Raw genomic sequence first — 26,929 nt, forward strand, 5'->3', positions numbered from 1 at the left:
CTTCGTGCGGAACGGTCAGCGATGCTGACCGTTCATACATTCGGCCTGCTATCATTTTGATAGCAGCGCCGATATGGACAGGGGCGGATAGCGCCCCTTTCCATTACCGCATCCCGGCCGCATCATACGTTGGGGAGAAGCGGTATCAGTGCACATAACGTGCGCTGATACCCTTCTCCCCCATTACGACACATCATACATCTGCCCCAGAGAGAGACAGAGACAGAGAGAGAGATGGAAGGAAGGAAGCATAGAGATAGAGAGCGAGCGTGGAAAAAGAGAAATAGATGTAGATGCATCATTCTAAAATCAATGGATGCACACACGCTATGAATTTTTTGAACATTCATAATATTGCGAAAATTACATGATATAATACCTTCACTAAAAATAAAGTTGCCAGAGTCCAGACCTCCATCAATTCCAAATATTCCAGAAGGACAGAAAATTTGCTGTAAGTTTTTCTCCCATTGCAAATAGTCAATATATACTGGAGGGCCACCACCAGTTCCTGTTGCCATTTTTTTCTCCATGCTCATTTTCTTTTTAACATTTGACTTACAATCTTGAAATCGTTTCTTACACACATCTGCAGATCTTACAGTTACACCTTCTGCGCTTACATTCCTAGCTATATTTTTCCAAATGCTTTCTTTACTTTCAAATGGAACAACAAGTCCACTTTGTTTCCCAAAGAGTTTGCTGTAGTTTTGTAAAATTCCATCTATTAGAATGGAATTTTCTCTTTCTGTAAATTTGTGACCTCTGACTCTTTCCAAAGGTTTTTCTTTTTTTTTCTTTTTTGAATTGGGATTTAAGTTTTCGGAATTTTCTGAATCTACGTAATTTTCATTTTCTCCAGCATATTCAGTGTTTCTAGAAATAGACTCCAAATGAACACTGGAATAAATAAAAGAAGAATATAAAGAAGGTGATTTTTTAAATCTACAGTTTTATTTATTAAATAACGCAACCATAAAAAAATTACCTTTCTTGGTCATTTTGAATTAGGACAGTAGTAGATAAATTCCCCAATACAGGGTGGTTTTGGTGAATCTGTGTAAGTTGTGATGTTGTTTGAGATCTCTTCATCCTTAAGTCTGATTAGAATGGCTCTGAAGGAATATAAAAATATGTTAAAAATCTCATAATAAGATCCAAATAATGACTAAATCTAAATCTAAAAAAAAAATTTAACCGGAACTGGAGACATGAAGGTGCTGGCGTACATTTATAAATAATGGATAGCATAAACTAAGGGACATGGGATGAGGTGCAAGATCAGGAAGGTTGGTGCCACCATGCTTGGAGGAGCAGGCGTGGTCAGTTGGTGTCATGGATAATCAATGGGGGTGGGGAAGACTGTAGATGGTGGCATACATTTTACAAATACAAAATAAAAGGTGCAAAGGCTGTGGTCTAACAGCGGGGAAGAAGGATGCGGCAAGCAGGATGGAGCAAATGAGGACGTATTGTTGTTACTGAGTCACTGGCAAGGGGGAGAGAAGAGAGTGGAGGAGTTTGAATACTTTGGCATATATTCAATGCCGTGGGTGAGCGGTGACTGCGAGCAGGACATTATACTCACAGTCACCGCTCACCCTTTTAGTTTCCAAATAACCCCCCTTGATCCGTTTTTTTGAGCGAGGGGGAATTTGCGTATGTTGCTGTAAAATCTGCAAGTAACGAGGTTAATTACAGCGAATTTGAGGCATTAGTCTCGGCTCTCGCTGTTTAGGGCAATACTCGCAGTTTTGGGACTGCAAGGATTCCCCCGGAACGTTGCATAGTCCGAGCGGCTAGCGCAGGGGTTAAACTGCGAAGATCACAGGTTTTCTGTGATCCACGCAATTTAACCCCATAGCCGGCCACTCTCAATGGCATTGAATATCTGAATTAATTTTTTTTTAGAAAGACATGGGATGAGGGGCTAGAGAAACATAGATTTTGACGGCAGAAACAAACCACTTGGCCCATCTAGACTGCAACTGTTTTAATCATAGTACCGCAAAACATATTTAAACATTATCTTTAAGTTATGCTACAAATATGCCTATCCAAAGCATTTTGAAATTGTTCTACTGTTTTTGCATCTATCACCTCTGATGGGAGGCTATTCAACTTATCATCAACTACTATTTCTATGAAGTAATTCTTCCTTAAATTTATGCTGAATAACAGCATACAATAACGGACTAACATAACATACAACTATCGATCATCACACATGAATTTACCTCATGACATTTTAGCGAATATGAGAAAGCATTACAGTCGCCAACAAAATATTGACAGCGTTATCTTTTACCAAAAACAATAAAGAGAGTATTAAGGTGCATACGCATGTACAGATGTTTCTGTCTGATGCTTTCTATGGTGGGAACAAATACCAGGAAATGTATCGGAGCATATGAAAATCATAACATTCGTCTTAAAAAGACAGTGATCTGTAAAAAAAAAAAAAAAAATTCATTCTTTTAGAACACATTTATCATAGCATTTTTTTCCAAGGTTTACCTGCATTTGAAAAAAAAATTATGTATGCCCATATCCTCCCATACATTTCAAGGTTATTGTTCCAACTAAATAGATCAGACAGAGACATCTGTACACGTGTTTACGCACCTTTACTATGACCACCAAACAAGAATAACAGCATTATAGCACGTGCCACACAATACCAAAAGCATTTGTGTGACCACGAGACATTACAAAACTTTTGTGACCACCTTGTAATTTGAAAGCATTTAAATTAATGACAGACTGCCATAAAAACATTGTAAAATGCCAATAGATTATTATAGATCAAGCATATGTAAAGCATTTTAGTGGCAAACAGAAAATACACATAACATTAAAGTGTAAACAATATAATAGAGACATTTCAGTGGCTGCAGACATTTAAAAAAACATTTTATTGGTTGCCACACAATACTGGGCATTTTTTGAACAACCGGGTTAATTTAATACACATTTTTCCGGTTAGTGCATACCAGCTTCCCACCCTTTAACTCTACACTGTGTGTAACTAACCACTTCTTTATGTGCCTCTCAGCATGACCCAAACACTGTGTGTCTAAAGGTGCCCATACACTGATGCGATGCCTCGCAGCAGTATACGGACACCCGACAGCATGAGGCAGGGAAGCATGCAATCTGTTGTGATGGATCGCATGCGTCACTGCTTGCCGGCCACCTCGCCACCAAGAGGAATGGTTGGTCGGACGGCCTGCCGGTCCGAGCACCTTGTCAGGTCCGATGCGCACGGACCCGACCCCTCAGTGTATGGGTGTCTTTACAGCCTGCCCCCTCCCCATCATTGTGCACCTCAAAGACTGTCCCTCCCTCCCCATCAAAGCCTGCCACCCTTCCCATTTGTGCCTCACAGGCTGCCCCTCCCTCCCCATCACCATGTGCCTCAATGGCTGCCCAGTTTCAGCCTGGCCCCCTACCCATGACGGTGTCCCTCATAGCCTGCTCATCAAAGTGTGCCTCACAGCCCAACACACCCTCCACATCACTTCATGCCTCACAAACAAACTGCACCCCATCACATTGTGCCTCACAGCCTGAACCCTACACACATAAGTGCATGCCTCATGATAGTTCCTCAACTCCCAATCACTGTGTGCCTCAGTCTACCCTTAGCAGAGGGATGAGTGCATGACACACGGACAATATAAAAACTTCAAACCCTAATTTATAATTAAATCAAACTAAGTGGGGAAAATCAATTGTACAAACAATATATTAAAAAATAAAACTTTAAAGACAAATGTCATTTAACAACCATGTAACAAGACAAAGGAGCAAAGGCAAAAGAGAGGGGAGAGATAGAGAGAGATAAAAAGAGAGATAAAGAGAGAGATAAGAAGAGAGATAAAGAGAGAGAGCTAAAGAGCAAGAGAGCAAAAGAGCGAGCGAGAGAGAGAGCGCAACAGAGCGAGAGAGCGCAACAGAGCGAGGGCAACAGAGAGAGAGAGCGCAACAGAGAGAGAGAGAGCGCAACAGAGCGAGAGAGCGAGAGAGAGAGCAAGAGAGCGAGAGAGAGAGCAACAGATCGAGAGAGCGAGAGAGAGGTAAAGAGTGAAATAAGAAGGATAAAGGAGCAGATAAAAAGAGAGATAGAGGAAAAGAGAGACCATTCAGGCTGCAGGGAAGGGCTAAAGTGGAGAGAGATGGATTAAAGGAACAGGGGGAAGATAATATGAAGTGAGAGAGGGAGGCCAGAGTACACAGATCACAAACACACCACAATGGCGGGTCTCCACCCAGTGCAGCCATTCAGCTCCACTGCTGCCTCGCAGATGAATGCCGTACCAGCACTGGCTTCCATACGGCAGAAGCTTCCATCACCTGCTCGGCCCCAAACAGTGCAGCGGCAGAACTCCTCCCCATGCTGCCCTCAGACAGCACTGGCTCCCAGGGGCTGATTGCGATTGAAAAGCAGCCCGGTAAAAGTATGAAAGCAGCCCTGACGGGGTGGAATCTTTTGAGGGCCTGTTTCTCACTTGAACACAATTTTGGCTGTCCTTGAATCTTTGCTGCAGTTGCGTCTGGACTTCTTTGTTCCTAGACACATCCCTCTATACCGCCACTACATTACTGATCCCAAAAAACCTGCCAGTATATTATAGTCCTATCTATACATGCTCCCACTTTACTGACCCCTCTATACCCTACGCTACATTACTGACCTCTCTATACCCAACACTACATTACTATCCCCATTATACCCTACACTATATTAATGACCCCTCTCGAAGTTGAACTGCTCTGTAAAACATCACTACTACCTCTGTGTACAGGATGTGGTCATGGTGCCAAAGCCGTAACGTCTACAGCCACCATTCCAGGTTAGGGTATGGCTATGGAAGGGGGTGAATTAAGTTCAGGCACTAGTAGGATTTAGAGTAAGGCTGTAGGTAATGGCGATTAAGGATAATGCGGCAGAGGAGGGGGGGGGGGAGGCAAGTTTAGGCAGTAGGGTGCAGGGATTAGGTTTAGACATTAGTATGGAGGGACATAGTCAGGCTAGAGGGGGGCGGTTAGGGTCTGGCTTTTTGGGGGGAGGAGGCATAGGCTGCTGTAAGGGATGGTTAGGGCTGGTGGGTAGGTAGGGTGGGTTAGGACATATACAGAGCCCCTGTAAAGATTATCTGCATAGAAATGCTGGGGTCAGTCTTTGGACTGCAGCATCCCCACCACTGGAATATTTTATGTATCCCCTGTGCACTACATAAATACACTATTTTACAAGGTAAAGTACAGACAAAATGGGAAAACCCCCATCCTCAACTGAAAACTCAGACAAATGTATTATACTCATACTATCGACAACCTTTTACCAGCCTGACAGATCCTACACATGCACACACACTCCATAGTACATGGATTTACCATGGGGACTGTATGTATTTACCATGGGGACATGTGTCTGTATAATTTTTTGCAGGCGCAGGCCAGTATGTATAGGTTATCACTGTCACTTTCCACCAACGTTTATTAGAATATGCGGTATCATATACATTGCTGTTGCAGGCTATCAATGTATATGTGATCGCTACCACTGCCCACCAATATTTATATTTCCACTGCCCATCCAATATTTATATGCCCACTGCCACCAATTATTATATTTTTATATGACCACTGCAACCAATGAAAATTTAATTAAATGATCACTGCCCACCAATGTATTTATTTAAATGGCAAATATATATATGTGTATGTATTGCGTGTGCAGGCCAGCAATGTATATATTAATGCTGTGTAAACACGGGGGAGATATATTGCTAGCAATATATTGCTGAGTAATATATTGCTCAGTGTACTTGCAATATATCTCCGCAATATATTTCTCAGCAATATATTGCTCAGTTTCCAGTTTTTCAGAGGGACCTGCAATTTTCCCAGAAAATTGCTAGCAATTTTGACTAGATTTTTTTTACCCTCTATTTAAAATCATTTATGAGTGACTTGGGTTGTGGGAAGTCCTTCTGGAAGGGAATAAAAGTGTATATGGTGTATATACAGATGTAGCAGGGGTCATCTTTGTAGGGGCAGGATAATCTAGCGGCAGCAGCCGCTAGTGCCCCGCTCCTGCCAGGGGTGTGGGGGGCACAAGACGGCCGTGCGGCCCCTGCCACCCCGACACCAATGCCCCCTTCATTTATATTGAGCCCACATACTATTGGTGTGGGGCAGCATGGTAATGCTCATGCCGCCCACCGATGGTGCAAATCACCATCGATGGGCAGCATGAACATAATCATGCTGCCCGACGCCAATGCCCCCTTCATTTTTTCAAAGCCACATACTATTGGTGTGGGGCAGCATGGTAATGCTCATGCCGCCCACCGATGGTGCAAATCACCATCGATGGGCAGCATGAACATAATCATGCTGCCCGACGCCAATGCCCCCTTCATTTTTTCAATGCCACATACTATTGGTGTGGGGCAGCATGGTAATGCTCATGCCGCCCACCGATGGTGCAAATCACCATCGATGGGCAGCATGAACATAATCATGCTGCCCGACGCCAATGCCCCCTTCATTTTTTCAATGCCACATACTATTGGTGTGGGGCAGCATGGTAATGCTCATGCCGCCCACCGATGGTGCAAATCACCATCGATGGGCAGCATGAACATAATCATGCTGCCCGACGCCAATGCCCCCTTCATTTTTTCAAAGCCACATACTATTGGTGTGGGGCAGCATGGTAATGCTCATGCCGCCCACCGATGGTGCAAATCACCATCGATGGGCAGCATGAACATAATCATGCTGCCCGACGCCAATGCCCCCTTCATTTTTTCAAAGCCACATACTATTGGTGTGGGGCAGCATGGTAATGCTCATGCCGCCCACCGATGGTGCAAATCACCATCGATGGGCAGCATGAACATAATCATGCTGCCCGACGCCAATGCCCCCTTCATTTTTTCAAAGCCACATACTATTGGTGTGGGGCAGCATGGTAATGCTCATGCCGCCCACCGATGGTGCAAATCACCATCGATGGGCAGCATGAACATAATCATGCTGCCCGACGCCAATGCCCCCTTCATTTTTTCAATGCCACATACTATTGGTGTGGGGCAGCATGGTAATGCTCATGCCGCCCACCGATGGTGCAAATCACCATCGATGGGCAGCATGAACATAATCATGCTGCCCGACGCCAATGCCCCCTTCATTTTTTCAATGCCACATACTATTGGTGTGGGGCAGCATGGTAATGCTCATGCCGCCCACCGATGGTGCAAATCACCATCGATGGGCAGCATGAACATAATCATGCTGCCCGACGCCAATGCCCCCTTCATTTTTTCAATGCCACATACTATTGGTGTGGGGCAGCATGGTAATGCTCATGCTGCCCACCGATGGTGCAAATCACCATCGATGGGCAGCATGAACATAATCATGCTGCCCAACACCAATGCCCTCTACAACAGCCTATGCACTTACTGGATAGTGCGGCTGTACAGGACTAGCGTGCTGATGGGGGAGATGCTGCTGTGAGCGCGGGCAGAGAAACGGCGGTACTGTTGAAGCAGGAGATGGCTCCGTGACACGGCGGGTGGGCGGTGACACGGCAGGCGCTGGACTAGTATGTGTCGCTTGTCGCTGGTGCACAGTGCTTTGTGCACCGGCGACCAGCAATTTTGGGGGAGAATCGGAGGAGCAAGCTCCTGCGACCAGCGACCATGAAGGGCTGGCCGCGGGAGCGCGCTCCCAGCCATTTATCGCTGGCTGCACATGAAATAACTGGCAATATGGTCACTGAGCGACCATTTTGCCAGCGATTTCGTGACTAATTGCAGCAGTGTGTACGCACCTTAACACTGACACTGTCCACCAACGTTGATTAAAATTGGTGGTAATGTATACATTGCTGGCCTGTGCCAGCAATGTATAAATACAGTGGACATATACATATATATACATTGGTGGGCTGTGGGCTTATACATAAATAAAAATTGGTCCCAGTGGGCATCAGCATATAAACAAACATTGGTGGCAGTGGGCATTGGCATATAAATAAACTAAAATTGGTGGCAGTGGGGATTGGCATATAAATAAACAAACATTGGTGGCAGTGGGCATTGGCATATAAATAAACATTGGTGGCAGTGTAGTCACTTTTGTGCTGCTGGCGTGGGGACAGTTGGACGTGCAGGCACTTGATTCTCCCCCCCTCCTCCCTGCTCTGTGCACTGCAGAGAAAAGACGAGCAGGGGGGGAGGGAGCAGGGAAAGGTCAGCAGCCAGACTCTGCTGCTGCACAACGGAACGGAGCAGGGAGAGGAGAAAAGTTAACCCCTCAATTAGACAGCGGCTCCCTTCTCCCTGCAGTGGATAGGCCGGTCACCAACAAGTTACTGTTGCTGCATTAAAATACTTTGCTTGCCCAGCTACACGGCTCTGTTTACCTCAGAGACTACACAGGACACAGGAGGATGAAGGAGCGCAGCACAGCCAATCATAACCGCAGAACAGAACACATGACACAAACCATGAGGCATCATGGGATTTTCACATTGCGCATGTGCAGTAGATACAAGCCAGACGAAAAATCACCCGGATAGCGAAGGTCAGGCATCGCAACTGACATAAAGGGCGGGATGTTATACATCCGCGGCCCCCTTCGCCGGCTACCGCATTATTAATAACGGCATATGCTATAACATATGCCGTTATTCATGCAAGGGACAGCTCTTGCGGTAAGCGCTGTCCCTTGCGATGCGGTGCCGGCGCTGGACTTCCGGGTCTGTGACCCGGGAGTCCATCTGCGCATGCGCAGACCCCGGCGCCGGCCGCAGGGCACGCTGGGAGGGATCCGTGACGGATCCCTCAAACAGCGCTGCGGTAAGAAGCCCATAGGCTTCTGCAGGGATTCGCCAGCTTTAGCTGGCGATTCCCTCCGCAGCGCTGACACTGCGGAGGGGGCATATAGCATATAGAAATGCGGTAGAAACCCCGAAAACGGGGTTTTTACCGCATTTCTGCTATATAGCATCCCGCCCAAAATAACGCATCCATATATCGCAAAATCATAAGATGATACATTTGCCTATAACTGGAGTCCACTTCTCTGCGAAAACGTAGAGAAGTGAAACTCGATATTTAACATGCGAAATTTACATGTTGATACATCTGCCCCAGAATGTCTTTGCAAAACAGAGCGCACTCACCAGACTTCTTCCTCAGTTAAAAAGCAATATTTTAATTAATCCATTTAAAATGCAGGCATGGTCGACGTTTCGGGTCCACAACTGACCCTTTGTCAAGACAGCTGTACTGTGTCAACTCCAGCGAGGCAGCTGCCTCGCTGGAGTTGACACAGTAAAACTGCCTAGCTGGAGTTGACACAGTAAAACTGCCTAGCTGGAGTTGACACAGCTGGAGTTGACACAGTAAAGCTGTCTTGACAAAGGGTCAGTTGTAGACCCGAAACGTCGACCATGCCTGCATTTTAAATGGATTAATTAAAGAATTGCTTTTTAACTAAGGAAGAAGTCTGGTGAGTGTGCTCTGTTTTGCAAAGACATTCTGTTGGATATATATATATATATCAAGGAAAACAAAATACCCAGCGCAAGAAAGTCCTTGTGTATTTATAGTCCACAAAGTCTATAATGTGTGCAGTCACTTTTTAGGGATAGTACCAAAATCCCAGCGAAGATACTTGTAAAAAAGATAAAAAGAGAAACGCACTCAATGAGCGAAATGTATAACAAATGTTTACTATTCTCAATAAGCTCACATACATTGGAAAAAGATATAAGCTTGCCAGCCACGTGTACAACAGGATCCTAGCATGCACTTCTCACAGATGTATAACGATAACCCCGGATCAGCTGCACGATGCCGGTCAGAAAACCAAACGCCGGAGCCACACAGGAAAGTCGTACAGAGTGCCCACTGGATCGCCGGTGGAAGGAGGACGTCACCACGTCAGACCATCAACAAGCCACGCCCAACGCGTTTCGTCCCTGGAACGGACTTCGTCAGGGGGTGTGGTTACCTCAGGTAAGTATCGGGTTTAAATACCCTTCATTTCTTTACGGGTTTCATCATTTTCAACAAATTGGTAAATATCTAACGAGGCCTGTAAGCCAACACAAGCACATCAATTGCAACAATTACAACAATTAGTATATATTTATGTATGTCTTTTTTATACAGATTTTTTTAACATTTAGTTAATAGCTTTTTAAATAAATTGACTTTTTATGAGAGTAAAGTAAATTCATTTATAAACGTATGTTTGTATTGTTAGGACATTAGCCTGCGAAATGGTTTTTATATAATTGTTGTAATTGTTGCAATTGATGTGATTGTATTGGCTTGCCGGCCTCGTTAGATAATTACCAATTTGTTGTAAAATTATGACACCTGTAAAGAAATGAAGGGTATTTAAACCCGATACTTACCTGAGGTAACAACACCCCCTGGCGAAGTCCGTTCCAGTGATGAAACGCGTTGGGCGTGGCTTGTTGATGGTCTGATGTGGCGATCCAGCGGGCACTCTGTACGACTTTCCTGTGTGGTTCCAGCGTTTGGTTTTCTGACCGGCACCGTGCAGCTGATCCGGGGTTATCGTTACACATCTGTGAGAAGTGCATGCTAGGATCCTTTTGTACACGTGGCTGGCAAGCTTATATATTTTTCCAATGTATGTGAGCTTATTGAGAATAGTAAACATTTGTTATACATTTTGGGTCGGACTGGCCATCTGGCACTTCTGGCAAATGTGGGCCAATTTTCTGCATCGTACTGGGTGGCCGTGTCATTAGCATAATGATTTCATGACACGACCACTGCACATCTTGTCCACCGGACCGCCCCGCTCCAGTCTGAGCAGCGTGTGTGAGCCGCACCGTCACTTACGCTGCCCCCGGAAATTGCTGCTCCATTGTTCCCCACCTGAGTACAGCACAGATATATCTTCCTGCTATGTGCTGTGCTCGTTACCAGAGTACAGACGTCCCCCTTAAAGTCTTCCTGTCTACACCCCCATCTGACCGCCCCAGTCCCTGCGCACCGAAACATTTGATGTACTTTGTCCATGGCCTGATCAGAGCCTAGAGCTGTGGTGGAACACACAAAACTGCAGAACTCACTGGCAGTGTTGCCGCTCTCTGCAGATTCGCATCCTCCTGGCTCCCGGCACCAGCTCGGGCCACGGCGTTGTTGTTAAGGTGAGGACTGCTGGGGGGGGGGGGGGGAGGTCAGAACACCCTTCACTGCTGTCCCTTCTCCCAGCGTGTGATACATGGATGTGATCTGGGGTGGGGGGGGGGGAATAGAAAAAAGATCTCCATTCATACACTTCTCTCTCATTCAGTACCTACACTCTCTCTCTCCTCAACCCCCCCTCTCTCTGCTCGACCCTCCTCCTCTCTCTCTCTGAATGACCTCCCTCCTTTCTCTCTCTGTTCGACCCCCCCTCCCTCTCACACGTGTCTCTCTCTCTGCTTGACTCCTCTCTCTCTTTCTGATTGTGCCTGGCCCCCCTCTTTTTACACCCCTCTCTGCCTGCCCTGCCCCCTCTCTCTTGTCCCTCTCTCTCTGTGCCTGACACCCCCCCCCCCCCCCCCATCTTTGTTTATGGACACAAGTTTTTAATTCCCATATCAGATATAAGGATTCAGGCTGTTGAGATATTTTTAACCATCTAGCTATTTACTGTCATTTATTTAGTTTAATTATATTCCAATTTCTCTTCACTCATCCCGGTGATACAGCTCAACATTGGGATGTAGGAGGGTCCGAAAGAGTCAGGCACCTATGCTAAAGACTTGAGAGGCAGGCTCCTCCCTCCTGCATCCCGGATATCTTCAGTTTGGTTTTAGGTGCCCACCGGAGTGGGTGCTATGCTGAAGGAGCCACAAAGAGAGCTAGCTAGGGTGTTTGTTTTTTTTATTAATTTTACACTTTAGTTAGGCAGACCCGGTGTGAGGATTCTTTAAGAATCCTCTTACTGACAGTGCAGCAGGGGCTGACAGAAGTGCGTCTTGTCAGCTCCCTGTGCACTGAGAGACGCTGTCTGGTCTCTCAGTGCAGCACTTCTACCTCTGATCTAAGGGGGGTTTTCCTGGGCCCTGGGGGACCCCAGAGCCGGCTCCCTGCATAGGGGGGGATCTTGAGCAACGGACAAACACGCGATGGCGCCCCCCATTTTGGAAAGGGCTTCCTGGCTGAACTCCGAGGTCGCAGCCAGGTACAGGAGCTCATCTATTGGGCACATCCATGTGATTCCTTATATAGGGGAGTCACAGGATTAGAGGAATCCTCAGTGGGAGCGGCTTGCAGGGGGAGTTTAGGCGCCAATACCTGGTTCTCACCGCTGCAGCAGAGACTTAGTCTATTCCCTCACTCTGCTGTTTGGCGCCTTTCTATCTACACTGCGTGGAGCTGAGAGGAGAGATTTCTCATTGCTGGCAGAGTGTCTGGATTCCTGGAGGTGACGCTATCCCCAGGACCACGGAGGGTCCTGCAGCAGACAGCTAAGTACACTGCATATATTGGCTTGGTACTGACGCCTGACTTATTTGCACTGTGTGTTTTAACATGACTGACAGTGGTGCTGCTGCTTTTGGGGAGGGAGTGTCTACTAGGACGCAGAACTGCAAGTTTTGCGGTCTAAATTTAACCCCTGAACAGATGGACCAGGGGGATATTTGCCCTATATGTGAGGCTGCGCCTAGTGGTACACAAGCCCAGAGGGCTGAGCAGCCGGAGACAGCGTGGGCTGTGTCTTTGGGAAAATCTGTGTCAGCCCTGTTACAGCTTTTGAACAGGCAGAGGGATGATTTGGTTAAGTCTCCAAGACCATTGACATCCTCTCAGTATTCAGGGGGTTCCATTCCTCCATCTCAGGGGGACCCTGCTTTTCTTCAGATAATGCAGGAGACAGCTTTTGGGGGTACAAAAATTAAATAGCACCCTTAGACTAGTTTCACACACTCCGGTTTTGACCGGACGGCAAAAAGCCGGACATGCTTTTTGCCTGACAGTTGTCTCTTTCACATGCACCGGCTCCGTGAGCCAGTGCTGTGTAAATTTGAGGGTAGAAACTGAAGTGACGTCAGTTTGGCTGGTTTCACACACTCCGGTTTTGTCCGGAAGGCAAAAAGCCGGACACATTTTGTCCGGCTTTTTGCCTGACAGTTGTCTCTTTCACATGCACCGGCTCAGTGAGCCGGTGCTATGGAAATTTGAGGGTAGAAACTGAAGTGACGTCAGTTTGGTGGTGGTGGAGAGCTAAAACCGGACACCAAATGACCGGTGTGTGTGAAAGGCCCCCATCGCCCTCAGCACACACTGACCTGTGAGGACGGGACGGCCACGGCACGGCAGCCGGACACTGCAGTGGTAAGATCCGGCTGCTACCCGGTAGCCATGCCGTGACCGTCCCGTGTGAATGGACACATAGCTGTCCATTACACACTGCAGGGACGGCACGGCTTTTAACGTCCGGCAGGAGCCGGACAGTGTGAAATAGCCCTTATTGAGCAGTTTAAGGAACCCAGAGGTTCTGCAAGGTTTTCCTTCTCTTCCCCTCCTATCCCTACTACAGGGTCAGAGGAAGATGGGGAATGTGTAGAGGAGGTAGAATGGGATCAGACAGAGGAGGATGTCTCTATCCCAGGTGTGGATGATTTGATCATCGCAGTTAAGCAAGTCTTAAACTTGTCTGAGGGGGACTGGGCCCCTCCTCAAGGGGTGTTCAAAAGACATCGCAGAGAGGCGGTCACTTTTCCTTCAGACGAGGGTATGCGGGAATTTTTGAGGGGAGCTTGGAAAACTCCGGATAAAAAGCCTATTATGCCCAAAAAGTTTCTGTCTTTATATCCATTGCCAGAGGACCACATTAAAGTGTGGGAAGCCGTACCTCTAGTGAATGCTCCTGTAGCTAGGCTGTCTAAGGCTACAGTTTTACCAGTTCAAGGGGGTGCAGCATTTAAGGACCCTGTAGATAAAAAATTGGAGGGCTGTTTAAAGATTGATGAACAGTGTCCATCAATATCGGCATCGGCAGGGTTCTCTCACCGGAGAACACTGGCGCTGTCCGCTCGCTCAGCACACAGAGCTGACAGCTCGCTCTGTGTGTGGGCTGTCAGCTCTGTGTGCTGAGCGACTCGGAGCAGAATGGCCCCACATAGCACAGCTATGTCGCCCTACACACATCGGCATGTGTGTAGGGAACTGGAATAGAGACTCAGGGACTTGGAAAGGAACATGAGGAATAGCCAGCAGGAGATTACTGGCTGGAGGAATCATACTGGAAGACGAGCAGGAACAGGTAACTGTGTCAGAACTCGAGAACTGAACTGAGACAGAAGAGTGTGGTATGGGGTTCCAACAGTCGGGATCCCGACAGTCATTAGTCCGACGTCGGGATCATAACTGCCCGGACTCAGACAGCATGGCAAGCGCAAAAAAGCCCCTTGCGTGCTCGCCACGCTGCGCTCGTCACGCTGCGGGCACGTAGCAAGCCACTTATTCTATTCTCCCTCTATGGGGGTCGTGGACCCCCATGAGGGAAAATAGCGGGTGGCCGTCTGGCACCCGGCTGTCGGCGTTTTGACAGTCGGGATCCCGACGTCGGGTAAATTTCTGTCGGGATCCAGACTGTTGGAAACGCGCCCGGCACCCAGACAGAGCCAGGATACTTGTAGCTGGTAGCGACTTGTAGTCCAAGGCAAGGCAAGCTGGAATAGCTGATCTTTGTATTAGAGGGTTTGGTGGAGCGTACCAAGGGAGGCATGGCCATGCTCGGCACCTAAGCAGCGGGGACACTAGGAAGCCAGCGAACTAGAGTGCTCCAGCATGAGAGAGGTAACAGTGCTGTATGCCGGTTCATGACACAGGGAGGAATCTTCCCTGCAGATCAATGTTCTGGAACTAAGGGCCGTTTGGAAAGCCCTGTTACAAGCGGAGAATATGTTGAAAGGCCTTCCCATTCGCATTCAATCGGACAATGCCACAACGGTGGCGTACTTGAACCATCAAGGAGGAACTCTCAGCAGGAAGTTACAAAGATATTCCAGTGGGCGGAAGTCAATGTTCCGGCATTGTCTGCGATATTCATTCCGGGAGTGAAGAATGTGGAAGTGGACTTTCTCAGCAGAGAGGATCTCCTGGAAGGAGAATGGGCGTTACATCCGGAGGTGTTTCAGGAAATAGTATCTCGCTGGGGAATGCCGGATGTGGATTTGATGGCGTCCAGACACAATTGTCAGGTACCCAAATTTTGTGCCAGGACCAGGGACCCCTTAGCATGGGCGGTGGACGCCATGATTATTCCAGTGCTGTTCAAGATAGCATATGCGTTCCCACCGTTTAATATGAGAGTGAAAGAACAAGGGGCATGTGTCATTCTGATTGCTCTGGACTGGCCAAAGAGATCCTAGTATTCCAGCGTTCTGAAATTATCAACACAATCGTGGAGACTACCACTCCGTCCGGATCTTCTCAAACAAGGTCCTTTTCTTCACCAGGACGTTCCTCGCTTCAATTTGATGGCGTGGCTCTTGAAACCTCCATTTTGAAAAATAAAGGTTTTTCAGAGGAGGCCATTTGTACAATGATTATTGCAAGGAAACCGGTTTCCGCAGCAAACTACTATAGAGTGTGGAAGACCTAAATCAGGTGGTGTGAGAGACAAAGAGTTCACACCTCCAGGTTTAAGGTTGCCAGGTTGTTAGAATTTCTACAAGAGGGATTTTCTTCAGGACTGAGTCTTCAGTCTCTGAAGGTTCAGTTATCTGCTTTGTCTATATTTTTTAAAAAAAAAAGTGGCACTATTACCGGAGGTGCAGACTTTCTTGCAGGGGGTTACTCGGCTGAGGCCTCCATATAAACAACCTGTGGCTCCTTGGGATTTATCCTTAGTTCTGTCGGTTTTACAGATACCGCCTTTTGAGCCGTTAAGGTCTGCAGATTTAAAATATCTCACTTGGAAATTGACCTTTTTGTTAGCCATCTCTTCTGCTAGAAGAGTTTCAGAGTTGGGAGCTTTATCTTGCAAGTCTCCTTTTCTGGTTTTCCATGACGATAGGGCTGTGTTGAGATCAGTTCCTAAATTGCTTCCAAAGGTTGTTTCATCTTTCCATTTGAATCAGGATATTGTTATTCCAGTGTTTTCCCCGTTCGAGGGGGTAAAGAATAGGGACAAGTTAAAAACTTTGGATGTTGTTCGTGCTTTGCGCATATATGTGGACAGGGTTAAAGACATACGTAAATCAGATTTGTCACTGGTGTCTTACGATGTTCATAAAAGAGGATGGCCTGCTTCTAAGCAGATCATTGCTAGGTTGTTGAGATCTGTCATTGCATTTGCTTACACAAAAGTGAGTAGACCAGTACCCTCAAAGATAAATGCGCATAACACCAGATCGGTTGCTACCTCTTGGGCAATGCGCCATGGGGCTTCGGCAGACCATGTATGTAGGTCTGCCACCTGGTCCTCCATTCACACATTCACAAAATCCTACAAGTTCCATGAGTTCGCATTGGAGGATGCCTCATTTGGGCGAGCAATGATGAGAACTGCAATCCTGAGCGTACCCTCCCAAATGACCGGCTCTTGAACGTCCCAATGTTGAGCTGTGTCACCGGGATGAGTGAAGAGAAAAAAGGATTTTTGTAAGAATTTACAGTTTTAATCCCTTTCTCGTATTTCATCCCGGTGACACATCCCGGTGACACAGCGATCCCTCCCTCCCTTTACGCTCAGTAAATTATACCGTTTAATGCTTATTGGTTATGTAAAAAAATTAATGTGCATATTAATATGTTCAGTCATTGTACTGAGTTAATGTATCCTAGTGTGCTTTAGAAGTTGAAACTGAAGATATCCGGGATGCAGGAGGGAGGAGCCTGCCTCTCAAGTCTTTAGCATAGGTGCCTGGCTCCTTCGGACCCTTCTACATCCCAATGTTGAGCTGTGTCACTGGGATGAGATCAGAGAAAGGGATTTGAACGGTAAGTTCTTACAAAAATCCCTTTTTCTGTTTATATACCTACCTTAAAATGTTTTTATCATATATATATATCTCTTTGCACCTTGATAAAAAGCCCGTAAGGGTTTGAAACGTCGGCTACAAGCCACTGCCTACGGTGTGGTTATTTATGTGATTGAGTGCCGCCGCCAGGAATTGTGTATATATATATATATATATATATATATATTCCTACTATCTCCGGCACTCGCCTATAATCTCTTGAAGAACTCACAAACACACAATGTGCATTGCAACGTTTCGGACCGGTTTAATTCAGTCCGTCATCAGGCAGCAAAATATCAACAGTGTATAATACAAAACATACCTTTATACCTGAAGCGTCTCCTCTCTTCCCGCTTCTCCCGTCTCCTGGCTTCCGCCCCCTCCACCGGAAGTGTGGAGCTCTCATCACTCCCCCTGCAACCAGGAGCTAGGTGCGTTGCCACGGTAACCTGGTGCGTTCAGAGAGGACGCACAAGAACACATACAAGATCACCTGTGTAACAGAGAAAAAAAGAAAAAAGAACATACATATAAGTATCTACATAATATACAAATATATACAAAAAAGAGAACATCTGTGCTTCACTATATCTACTCAGCACACACTTCACTAACACAACTCCTAAATGCTGGTATCTACATATAGAACAATGCTATAAGAATATACTCAAATTCAACTGTTCATTTAACCCACGAGGGTGTACTGTATCCAGCATATGAATCCACTTGGATTCTAGGCAAAGTAATTTCTTCCCCCTGTCCCCACCTCTATGATCATCTGGGACATGATCAATTATCATGTGTTTAAGATTTGCGATGGTATGGTGCTCTGTCAAAAAATGCTTTGCTACAGGTTGGTCGTTACCCTTCCCACTCAGGGCAGCTCTAATCGCTGAGCGGTGTAGTGCCATACGCTCCTTAAAGGGTAGTATGGTCTTACCTACATATGCCATGCCACATGGACATTTAATCAAATAGACCACATGTGTCGTGCTGCAGGTCAATGGATATTTGATGGTATACTTAGTACCATTGTGGGGATGATAAAAATATTTACCTGCAACCATGTGTCCACATGTGGTACACCCCGTGCATTTATAGCACCCATTAGGTCTACTGCTTAATCCTTTAAGTGTATTGGCATGTTCAGTAATATCGGATTTTATGACCCAATCCCTCACATTCTTTCCTCTTTTGTAGCAAGAGCGGATTTTGGTTCTTTTCAAACATTTTAAATCCTTGTCATTACTAATGATGGGCCACAAGTTGTGTGTAATCCTACTCACATCTTTGTGCGCCACATCATAGTTATGCACCCAATTGATGACATCTTGATCTGTCCCATCCCTGGAGGTCGGTTTTAAAGTGTCCTGCCTGGATAACAGGTCTACTTTATCTTTGGCTTTTTTTAAAATTATTTCTTTATAGCCTCTAGATCTAAATTTATTAAGCATGATCTGCATTTGTTGTTCACATTCCACAGGGTCACTGGTTATTCTTTTAACCCTTAGTAACTGGGAATAGGGCAGGCTATCAAGTGTGGGTAAGGGGTGGAAACTGTCAGCTCTAAGGAGAGTGTTTCGATCTGTGGGCTTAGTAAATAGACTGGTCACTATTTTGTTGTTTTCTATACGGATGTTAACATCAAGGAAAGAAACACATTCTCGGTTCATTTCAAATGTAAATTTGATAGGGCTGTTTCTACTATTGATGGAAGCCATGAGCTCATGAAATTGGTCATAACTCCCCAGCCACATAAGAAACAGGTCATCGATGAACCTCCTAAAAAAAAGAATTCTATCTCTGACCTCTCTATTGAAGAATAACACCTTCTCCACCACCGCCATATAGGCGTTAGCATACGTGGGAGCTACGTGGGAACCCATAGCTACCCCCGTGGACTGGGCATAATACTTCCCATTGAAATAAAAGTAGTTACGTTCCAATATCAATGTCAGCAACTTAAGGAACCACTTCAACTCTGGACCTTTGTACAACAGATTGTCCATTAACAAGTCTTTCACTGCCAGTACACCCTCTATATGTGGTATACTGGTGTAAAGACTTGTAATGTCCAGTGTCACCAACCATACATTGTCAGGAAGCTCTCCCATCTCTTGAAGACATATCAGCAGATCTGAAGTATCTTTTATATATGTGTCACCCGCTTGTACACATGGCTGAAGATGAAAGTCCAGAAATTTCGACACATTGCTATACAAGGAATCCCTCGCCGAAATGATCGGTCTTCCAGGAGGTCTTATACTGTCCTTATGTATTTTAGGCAACGTGTACAATAATGGGACACGTGGGAAATCAACAGTGAGGAATTGAAGCGTGGTCTCATTGATAGCACCATCTCTATGCATCTCCTTTAGAATCCCATCCAGTTCCACCTTAAATCTGTGGGTGGGATCTCTGCTCAACTTGAGATATGTTCCTTCAACACTCAACTGTCGATATATTTCCTCCATGTAAGTCCCCACATCTTGTATGACCACTCCTCCCCCCTTGTCCGCACTTTGGAATACAACATCCTTATAGGTGCCAAGTTGTTTTAACGCTTTCCATTCTGTGGGACTGAGGTTGTTGTGGTATGCTCTAGGTTTTTTTGTCGCTTCTAGTATTTGGTTGTCCATTGCCCTGGTAAACCCATGTATCGCGGTGTTGGTCGACACAGGGTCGAACTTGGATTTTCTGCGGAATTGTGTGGATGTATAGTCCGCTGTATTGCCTTTATCTCCAAAAAATTCTTTGAGCCTCAATGTCCTGTTAAACCTGTATTGGTCCACATGCCAATCAAAAGAATTGAAGGGATTGGTCGGCACATAACCTAAACCCTTATTTAACACATTGATCTCGGCTTCAGAGAATTGTCTACTGGACAAATTAAATACTAGACTTTAATGACTGTGTCCATTCTGGCTGCTGACGAGAGACTATCTACTACTGAAGTTAATATGGTTCCCTGCTCCATTCAGGAGTGTATGGTTTAGAACCGCATAGTCGACACAGCCGACACATCAAGGTAAAAACAGTCTGGTTTTTGATTTATTTGTGTGGAACGATACCACAGCATACACACCATGGATGAGGCTAGTGGATTCAACTGGAATGATGTACCGATTGGAGAGCTTCTCAGTCTCTCAGAAAGTGAAACCGAGGCTGCACTTTTCAAAGAGAGACTCCGTGATCCCTCTGAGAAAATCGATAAAGATGAATTCTATAATACCATGCTAAGATATAAGAAAAAGGAGGTGGACTTTTTGCTCCATGGGGTAACTCTGTCGGAGTATATCAGAGAAAAAAAGATCCCCAGGGGATTTAGGGTGAAGAATTCACCCACCATTGGGAGATACAACAAGGACTTTGTTAGAAGGTGGATAGCGGTCATGAACAAGTGTTCACTTGACCTCATGACACTGGTGGTAGAGGAATCTGCCAGGGAACTAGCTGTCATGAGGAAGAAGATTGATGAATATCAGCTAAGCCATATTACAACATATTCACCTACGACAGAGACTACCTTGTATGAGAAACTTCAAACGCAAGTTACCAACTACAAAAAAGAACTTGTGGCGTTTAAAAAGAAAAAATTCGAGATAGTCGACAGGGACTACCAGGAGCAAAGAGTCTACAGATGGTTATCAGGGGGAACAGAGAACCAACAAACATACACCCACCGAAGGACACAACAGCATTGGAGAGGAAGAAGAGATATGTCGTCTAGTGATTATGGCAACTCCTCTGGAGACTCCGACCACCCAGCAAATAAGACACAAACCTCACAGAGACCCCCTTTAGGGGTACAGACACGGAGAGGCCGTGGAACAAAAAACAAAACATCAGAAGAGGAGGCCAGTGCAAGCGGGGCAAGAAAGAACAAGGGCGGAGGACGGAAGAGACTCTAGTATTTAATTTGTCCAGTAGACAATTCTCTGAAGCCGAGATCAATGTGTAAAATAAGGGTTTAGGTTCTGTGCCGACCAATCCCTTCAATTCTTTTGATTGGCGTGTGGACCAATACAGGTTTAACAGGACATTGAGGCTCAAAGAATTTTTTGGAGATAAAGGCAATACAGCGGACTATACATCCACACAATTCCGCAGAAAATCCAAGTTCGACCCTGTGTCGACCAACACCGCGATACATGGGTTTACCAGGGCAATGGACAACCAAATACTAGAAGCGACAAAAAAACCTAGAGCATACCACAACAACCTCAGTCCCACAGAATGGAAAGCGTTAAAACAACTTGGCACCTATAAGGATGTTGTATTCCAAAGTGCGGACAAGGGGGGAGGAGTGGTCATACAAGATGTGGGGACTTACATGGAGGAAATATATCGACAGTTGAGTGTTGAAGGAACATATCTCAAGTTGAGCAGAGATCCCACCCACAGATTTAAGGTGGAACTGGATGGGATTCTAAAGGAGATGCATAGAGATGGTGCTATCAATGAGACCACGCTTCAATTCCTCACTGTTGATTTCCCACGTGTCCCATTATTGTACACGTTGCCTAAAATACATAAGGACAGTATAAGACCTCCTGGAAGACCGATCATTTCGGCGAGGGATTCCTTGTATAGCAATGTGTCGAAATTTCTGGACTTTCATCTTCAGCCATGTGTACAAGCGGGTGACACATATATAAAAGATACTTCAGATCTGCTGATATGTCTTCAAGAGATGGGAGAGCTTCCTGACAATGTATGGTTGGTGACACTGGACATTACAAGTCTTTACACCAGTATACCACATATAGAGGGTGTACTGGCAGTGAAAGACTTGTTAACGGACAATCTGTTGTACAAAGGTCCAGAGTTGAAGTGGTTCCTTAAGTTGCTGACATTGATATTGGAACGTAACTACTTTTATTTCAATGGGAAGTATTATGCCCAGTCCACGGGGGTAGCTATGGGTTCCCACGTAGCTCCCACGTATGCTAACGCCTATATGGCGGTGGTGGAGAAGGTGTTATTCTTCAATAGAGAGGTCAGAGATAGAATTCTTTTTTTTAGGAGGTTCATCGATGACCTGTTTCTTATGTGGCTGGGGAGTTATGACCAATTTCATGAGCTCATGGCTTCCATCAATAGTAGAAACAGCCCTATCAAATTTACATTTGAAATGAACCGAGAATGTGTTTCTTTCCTTGATGTTAACATCCGTATAGAAAACAACAAAATAGTGACCAGTCTATTTACTAAGCCCACAGATCGAAACACTCTCCTTAGAGCTGACAGTTTCCACCCCTTACCCACACTTGATAGCCTGCCCTATTCCCAGTTACTAAGGGTTAAAAGAATAACCAGTGACCCTGTGGAATGTGAACAACAAATGCAGATCATGCTTAATAAATTTAGATCTAGAGGCTATAAAGAAATAATTTAAAAAAAAGCCAAAGATAAAGTAGACCTGTTATCCAGGCAGGACACTTTAAAACCGACCTCCAGGGATGGGACAGATCAAGATGTCATCAATTGGGTGCATAACTATGATGTGGCGCACAAAGATGTGAGTAGGATTACACACAACTTGTGGCCCATCATTAGTAATGACAAGGATTTAAAATGTTTGAAAAGAACCAAAATCCGCTCTTGCTACAAAAGAGGAAAGAATGTGAGGGATTGGGTCATAAAATCCGATATTACTGAACATGCCAATACACTTAAAGGATTAAGCAGTAGACCTAATGGGTGCTATAAATGCACGGGGTGTACCACATGTGGACACATGGTTGCAGGTAAATATTTTTATCATCCCCACAATGGTACTAAGTATACCATCAAATATCCATTGACCTGCAGCACGACACATGTGGTCTATTTGATTAAATGTCCATGTGGCATGGCATATGTAGGTAAGACCATACTACCCTTTAAGGAGCGTATGGCACTACACCGCTCAGCGATTAGAGCTGCCCTGAGTGGGAAGGGTAACGACCAACCTGTAGCAAAGCATTTTTTGACAGAGCACCATACCATCGCAAATCTTAAACACATGATAATTGATCATGTCCCAGATGATCATAGAGGTGGGGACAGGGGGAAGAAATTACTTTGCCTAGAATCCAAGTGGATTCATATGCTGGATACAGTACACCCTCGTGGGTTAAATGAACAGTTGAATTTGAGTATATTCTTATAGCATTGTTCTATATGTAGATACCAGCATTTAGGAGTTGTGTTAGTGAAGTGTGTGCTGAGTAGATATAGTGAAGCACAGATGTTCTCTTTTTTGTATATATTTGTATATTATGTAGATACTTATATGTATGTTCTTTTTTCTTTTTTTCTCTGTTACACAGGTGATCTTGTATGTGTTCTTGTGCGTCCTCTCTGAACGCACCAGGTTACCGTGGCAACGCACCTAGCTCCTGGTTGCAGGGGGAGTGATGAGAGCTCCACACTTCCGGTGGAGGGGGCGGAAGCCAGGAGACGGGAGAAGCGGGAAGAGAGGAGACGCTTCAGGTATAAAGGTATGTTTTGTATTATACACTGTTGATATTTTGCTGCCTGATGACGGACTGAATTAAACCGGTCCGAAACGTTGCAATGCACATTGTGTGTTTGTGAGTTCTTCAAGAGATTATAGGCGAGTGCCGGAGATAGTAGGAATAAGTGTGAGCTGAGGCTTGTCCTGCGCACCGCCGCGCTGATCACAGAGTGCAAGTGCCGGCTATTCGCTGTATATATATATATATATATATATATATATATCTGTGTTTCCACTGGTACTTAGCACTCACTTTCATGGCTATTATTAGAAGGTGTGTTCCATAATGAGTCATGGGCAGTGTTCCCTCTAAGCTGTTCACGCGTGCGCGCGCACACAACTCAACGAGCGTGTGCACAGACATTACAACAGAGCGCACAAAGCAGCAGTGGTCCCTTTTTGCAGTTCTGGACTCAATTAATGTGTGTTTCACCCATTAACTACATTGTGGGCTGTGTTTTAAATGTTTAATACCATTTTGAAGTAAAGTTAACACAAATGCTGAACGTCATTTTCCAGTTATATATAAGTTGTTAGGTTTCGGGTGTGACCCCACCGCCGGGACTGCTGTTTAGGACAGCCACGGCCAAACCCTATACTACCTCTGTTGTACCCCCCAGGCTGGGTGACCGACTCCTGCAGGTGTTACTAGGCTTCGCCTGTAGCCGCCACGTTTGAATGGGTAGGTTAAGCCCACCCAAGCTCCGGTGCAGCCAGGTGTTATGAGAGGACAAGGAGCCGGGGACCCCCCTAGGGTACGGTCAAGAGGAAAGCTGACTGAGGGGCCTAACTGAAATTAACAAACGGCGACTTGCCGGGCCCTGGCTAACGCAACTAAGCGCCCGCGACCTGGTCGCCACAACCCGCGACAACCGTCGCCCAGGGAACCATACAAAATATAAGACACAATACCAAAGTATACAAAGAGCAGGAGGGACTGGAAAACCCCAGAAAAACTGGGAGACAAGGGGAGAGAATGAGTGGGAAGCAATGGACCTTCCCAGCATAAATGACCTGCCAATGCGGCAGACAGAGAACACAGGTAATGAGTAAGGTAATGACAATAAAGAAGGTGTGAATGAAACTACCCCAAAGGGGCAACTCACGACACAGGAGGAACCAATGGAAGAGGAGACCACGAAGGAGCCGCTGGGAACAGCAGGGAAACGGACCGGAGAGCAGCAGACAGATAGGTCCAAACAGGAGCTATCACCGGCGAGGACTGCAGGGCTGGCTTCCTAGATAAGAAGGCTAGGAGCCAATGAGAATGGAGGCCTGAGTCCCGCCTGTCATAACGAGTCCTTTCCGACACCTGCGGCCTGTTGAATTTCGCGGCTTTTCCTCTCTGCCTAGCAGCGTCTGCCGTTGCTAAGCAACGGCGCTGCCGCGTCTCAGGCGCTGAGAGACGTGAGGAGGGAGGACGGGCGTCACGCTCCGACGCTGCGTCCTCCGGCGTCCCTGGTTGCTAGGCAACCGGACGTCAGAGCCTGAAGGACAGGCGGCTAAGCGTACATGCCGCTCTGTCCTTCCAGAAGCGCTCCCACGGCGCCTAACAGTACCCCCCCCTTGAGGAGGGGTTAAAGAACCCCGAAGCCTTGTTTTCTGAGGGAAATCCCGAAAGAAACTTGCTTTGAGGCGTGGGGCGTGCAGATCCCTATCGGGAACCCATGACCTCTCTTCCGGGCCGTATCCTTTCCAATGGACAAGGAAACATAAAGAACCTCGAGAGACCTTGCAATCCAAGATTTTTTCTACAAGAAATTCTGACTGTCCATGGACATTAACAGGTGGTTTACCCAGGTCTGCCTTTCGAGGAAATTTCCTAGACGTGAAAACGGGCTTGAGCAGAGAGGCATGAAAAGTATTGGCTATCTTTAAAGCCCTAGGAATTTGTAACCGAAAGGCTACAGGATTAACTCTCTTCACAATGGCAAATGGACCAATAAATTTTGGACCAAATTTAGAAGTTCCTTGTCGCAATCTGATGTTCCGAGTAGACAACCAGACTTTATCGCCTACTTTAAAGTTGCATGGTCGTCTTGACCGGTCAGAAAAAACTTTTTCCTGAAGAGCAGCCCTCTTAAGAGCGTCGTGTACCTCCTTCCAAATGACCTTTAAACGGGCAGTAGTGGAAGAGCGAACTACTGATCCCTCTGGAGCCAGAGCAGTGGCTTTAGGGTGAAAGCCATAATTGGCTACAAAAGGTGAAGTCCGGGTAGCCGAGTGATAGGAGTTGTTATATGCGAACTCGGCAACGGGGAGGAACTCCGACCAGTCATTCTGAGCTTTGGACACAAAAAGGCGCAGATATTGCTTCAAGGATTGATTAAGGCGTTCCGTCTGCCCATTGGATTGGGGATGATAAGCGGAAGTTAAACTCAACTTGATCTTTAATGCATTGCAAAAAAGTTTCCAAAACCGGGCAATAAACTGCGGACCTCGATCAGAAACTATATCGGTTGGAAGAACATGAAGTTTGAAAACATGAGCTAGAAACAATTTGGCCAACTTATTGGCTGATGGCAACTGGGGCAAAGGAACAAAGTGGGCCATCTTACTGAACCTGTCAATAATCACCCATACTACTCGAAAACCTGATGATAGAGGTAGGTCGACCACAAAATCCATGGCAATATGTGACCATGGTCTGGAGGGAATTGCCAAGGGGATAAGTTGTCCTGTGGGCGACACTCTGGGAATCTTGTGTCTAGCACAATCGGGACAAGACTGGATGTACTCCTTGGTATCTGGAACCATGCTCGGCCACCAGACGCATCGGGAGAGAAGATCAAGTGTCTTCTTGATGCCGAAATGCCCTGCAATCTGGCTGTCATGGAACTCCTCTAAGACCCGTTTTCTCAAGGACTGCGGCACAAATAAATGGCCGAGAGGCATCTGTCTAGGTGCCTGACCCTGGACCTGCAGAAGTAGATCCTTGAGGGTCTGAGTAATGCCAAAATGGATAATTGATGCCGGAAGAATGGGCCGCGGAGATTCCCGCAACCCTTGTTTGGGTAAGAAACTCCGAGACAATGCGTCTGCTCTTACATTTTTAGACCCGGGACGGTAAGAGATAATAAAGTTAAAACGTGTAAAAAATAATGCCCACCGGGCTTGTCGGGCATTCAGACGCTTTGCTGATTCCAGGTATTGTAAATTTTTGTGGTCTGTGATAACCAGAATCTGATGATTGGCCCCTTCCAACCAATGCCTCCATTCTTCGAATGCCCATTTTATGGCCAACAATTCCCGGTTCCCGACGTCATAGTTCATCTCTGCAGTAGAGAATTTTCGAGACATGTAGGCGCAAGGAAAAAAAAATAAGGACTCAGGATCCTGTTGAGACAGGACTGCCCCTGCCCCTACCTCAGAAGCGTCGACTTCAACGACAAACGGTA

At 46.1% G+C, this 26,929-nt stretch overlaps 2 long non-coding RNA genes across 2 annotated transcripts in view; one reads left to right on the forward strand and one right to left on the reverse strand.

Moving 5' to 3' along the window:
* LOC146074301 (uncharacterized) lies at positions 1-8,496 on the reverse strand. Its single transcript, XR_014473404.1, has 4 exons — positions 8,444-8,496; positions 2,342-2,447; positions 989-1,115; positions 1-900 (listed from the first exon to the last, which is right to left on the reverse strand). It is a non-coding gene; the product is annotated as an uncharacterized LOC146074301 (long non-coding RNA).
* Positions 8,486-26,929, forward strand: part of LOC146074300 (uncharacterized) — a 24,185-nt gene continuing 5,741 nt past the window's right edge. Inside the window, exon 1 of the long non-coding RNA XR_014473403.1 lies at positions 8,486-8,604. This is a non-coding gene — a long non-coding RNA (uncharacterized LOC146074300). The remainder of the gene's footprint in view (positions 8,605-26,929) is intronic.

Source organism: Crinia signifera, chromosome 4, assembly GCF_055691185.1.
Source record: "Crinia signifera chromosome 4, ASM5569118v1, whole genome shotgun sequence".
Lineage (NCBI taxonomy): Eukaryota > Metazoa > Chordata > Amphibia > Anura > Myobatrachidae > Crinia > Crinia signifera.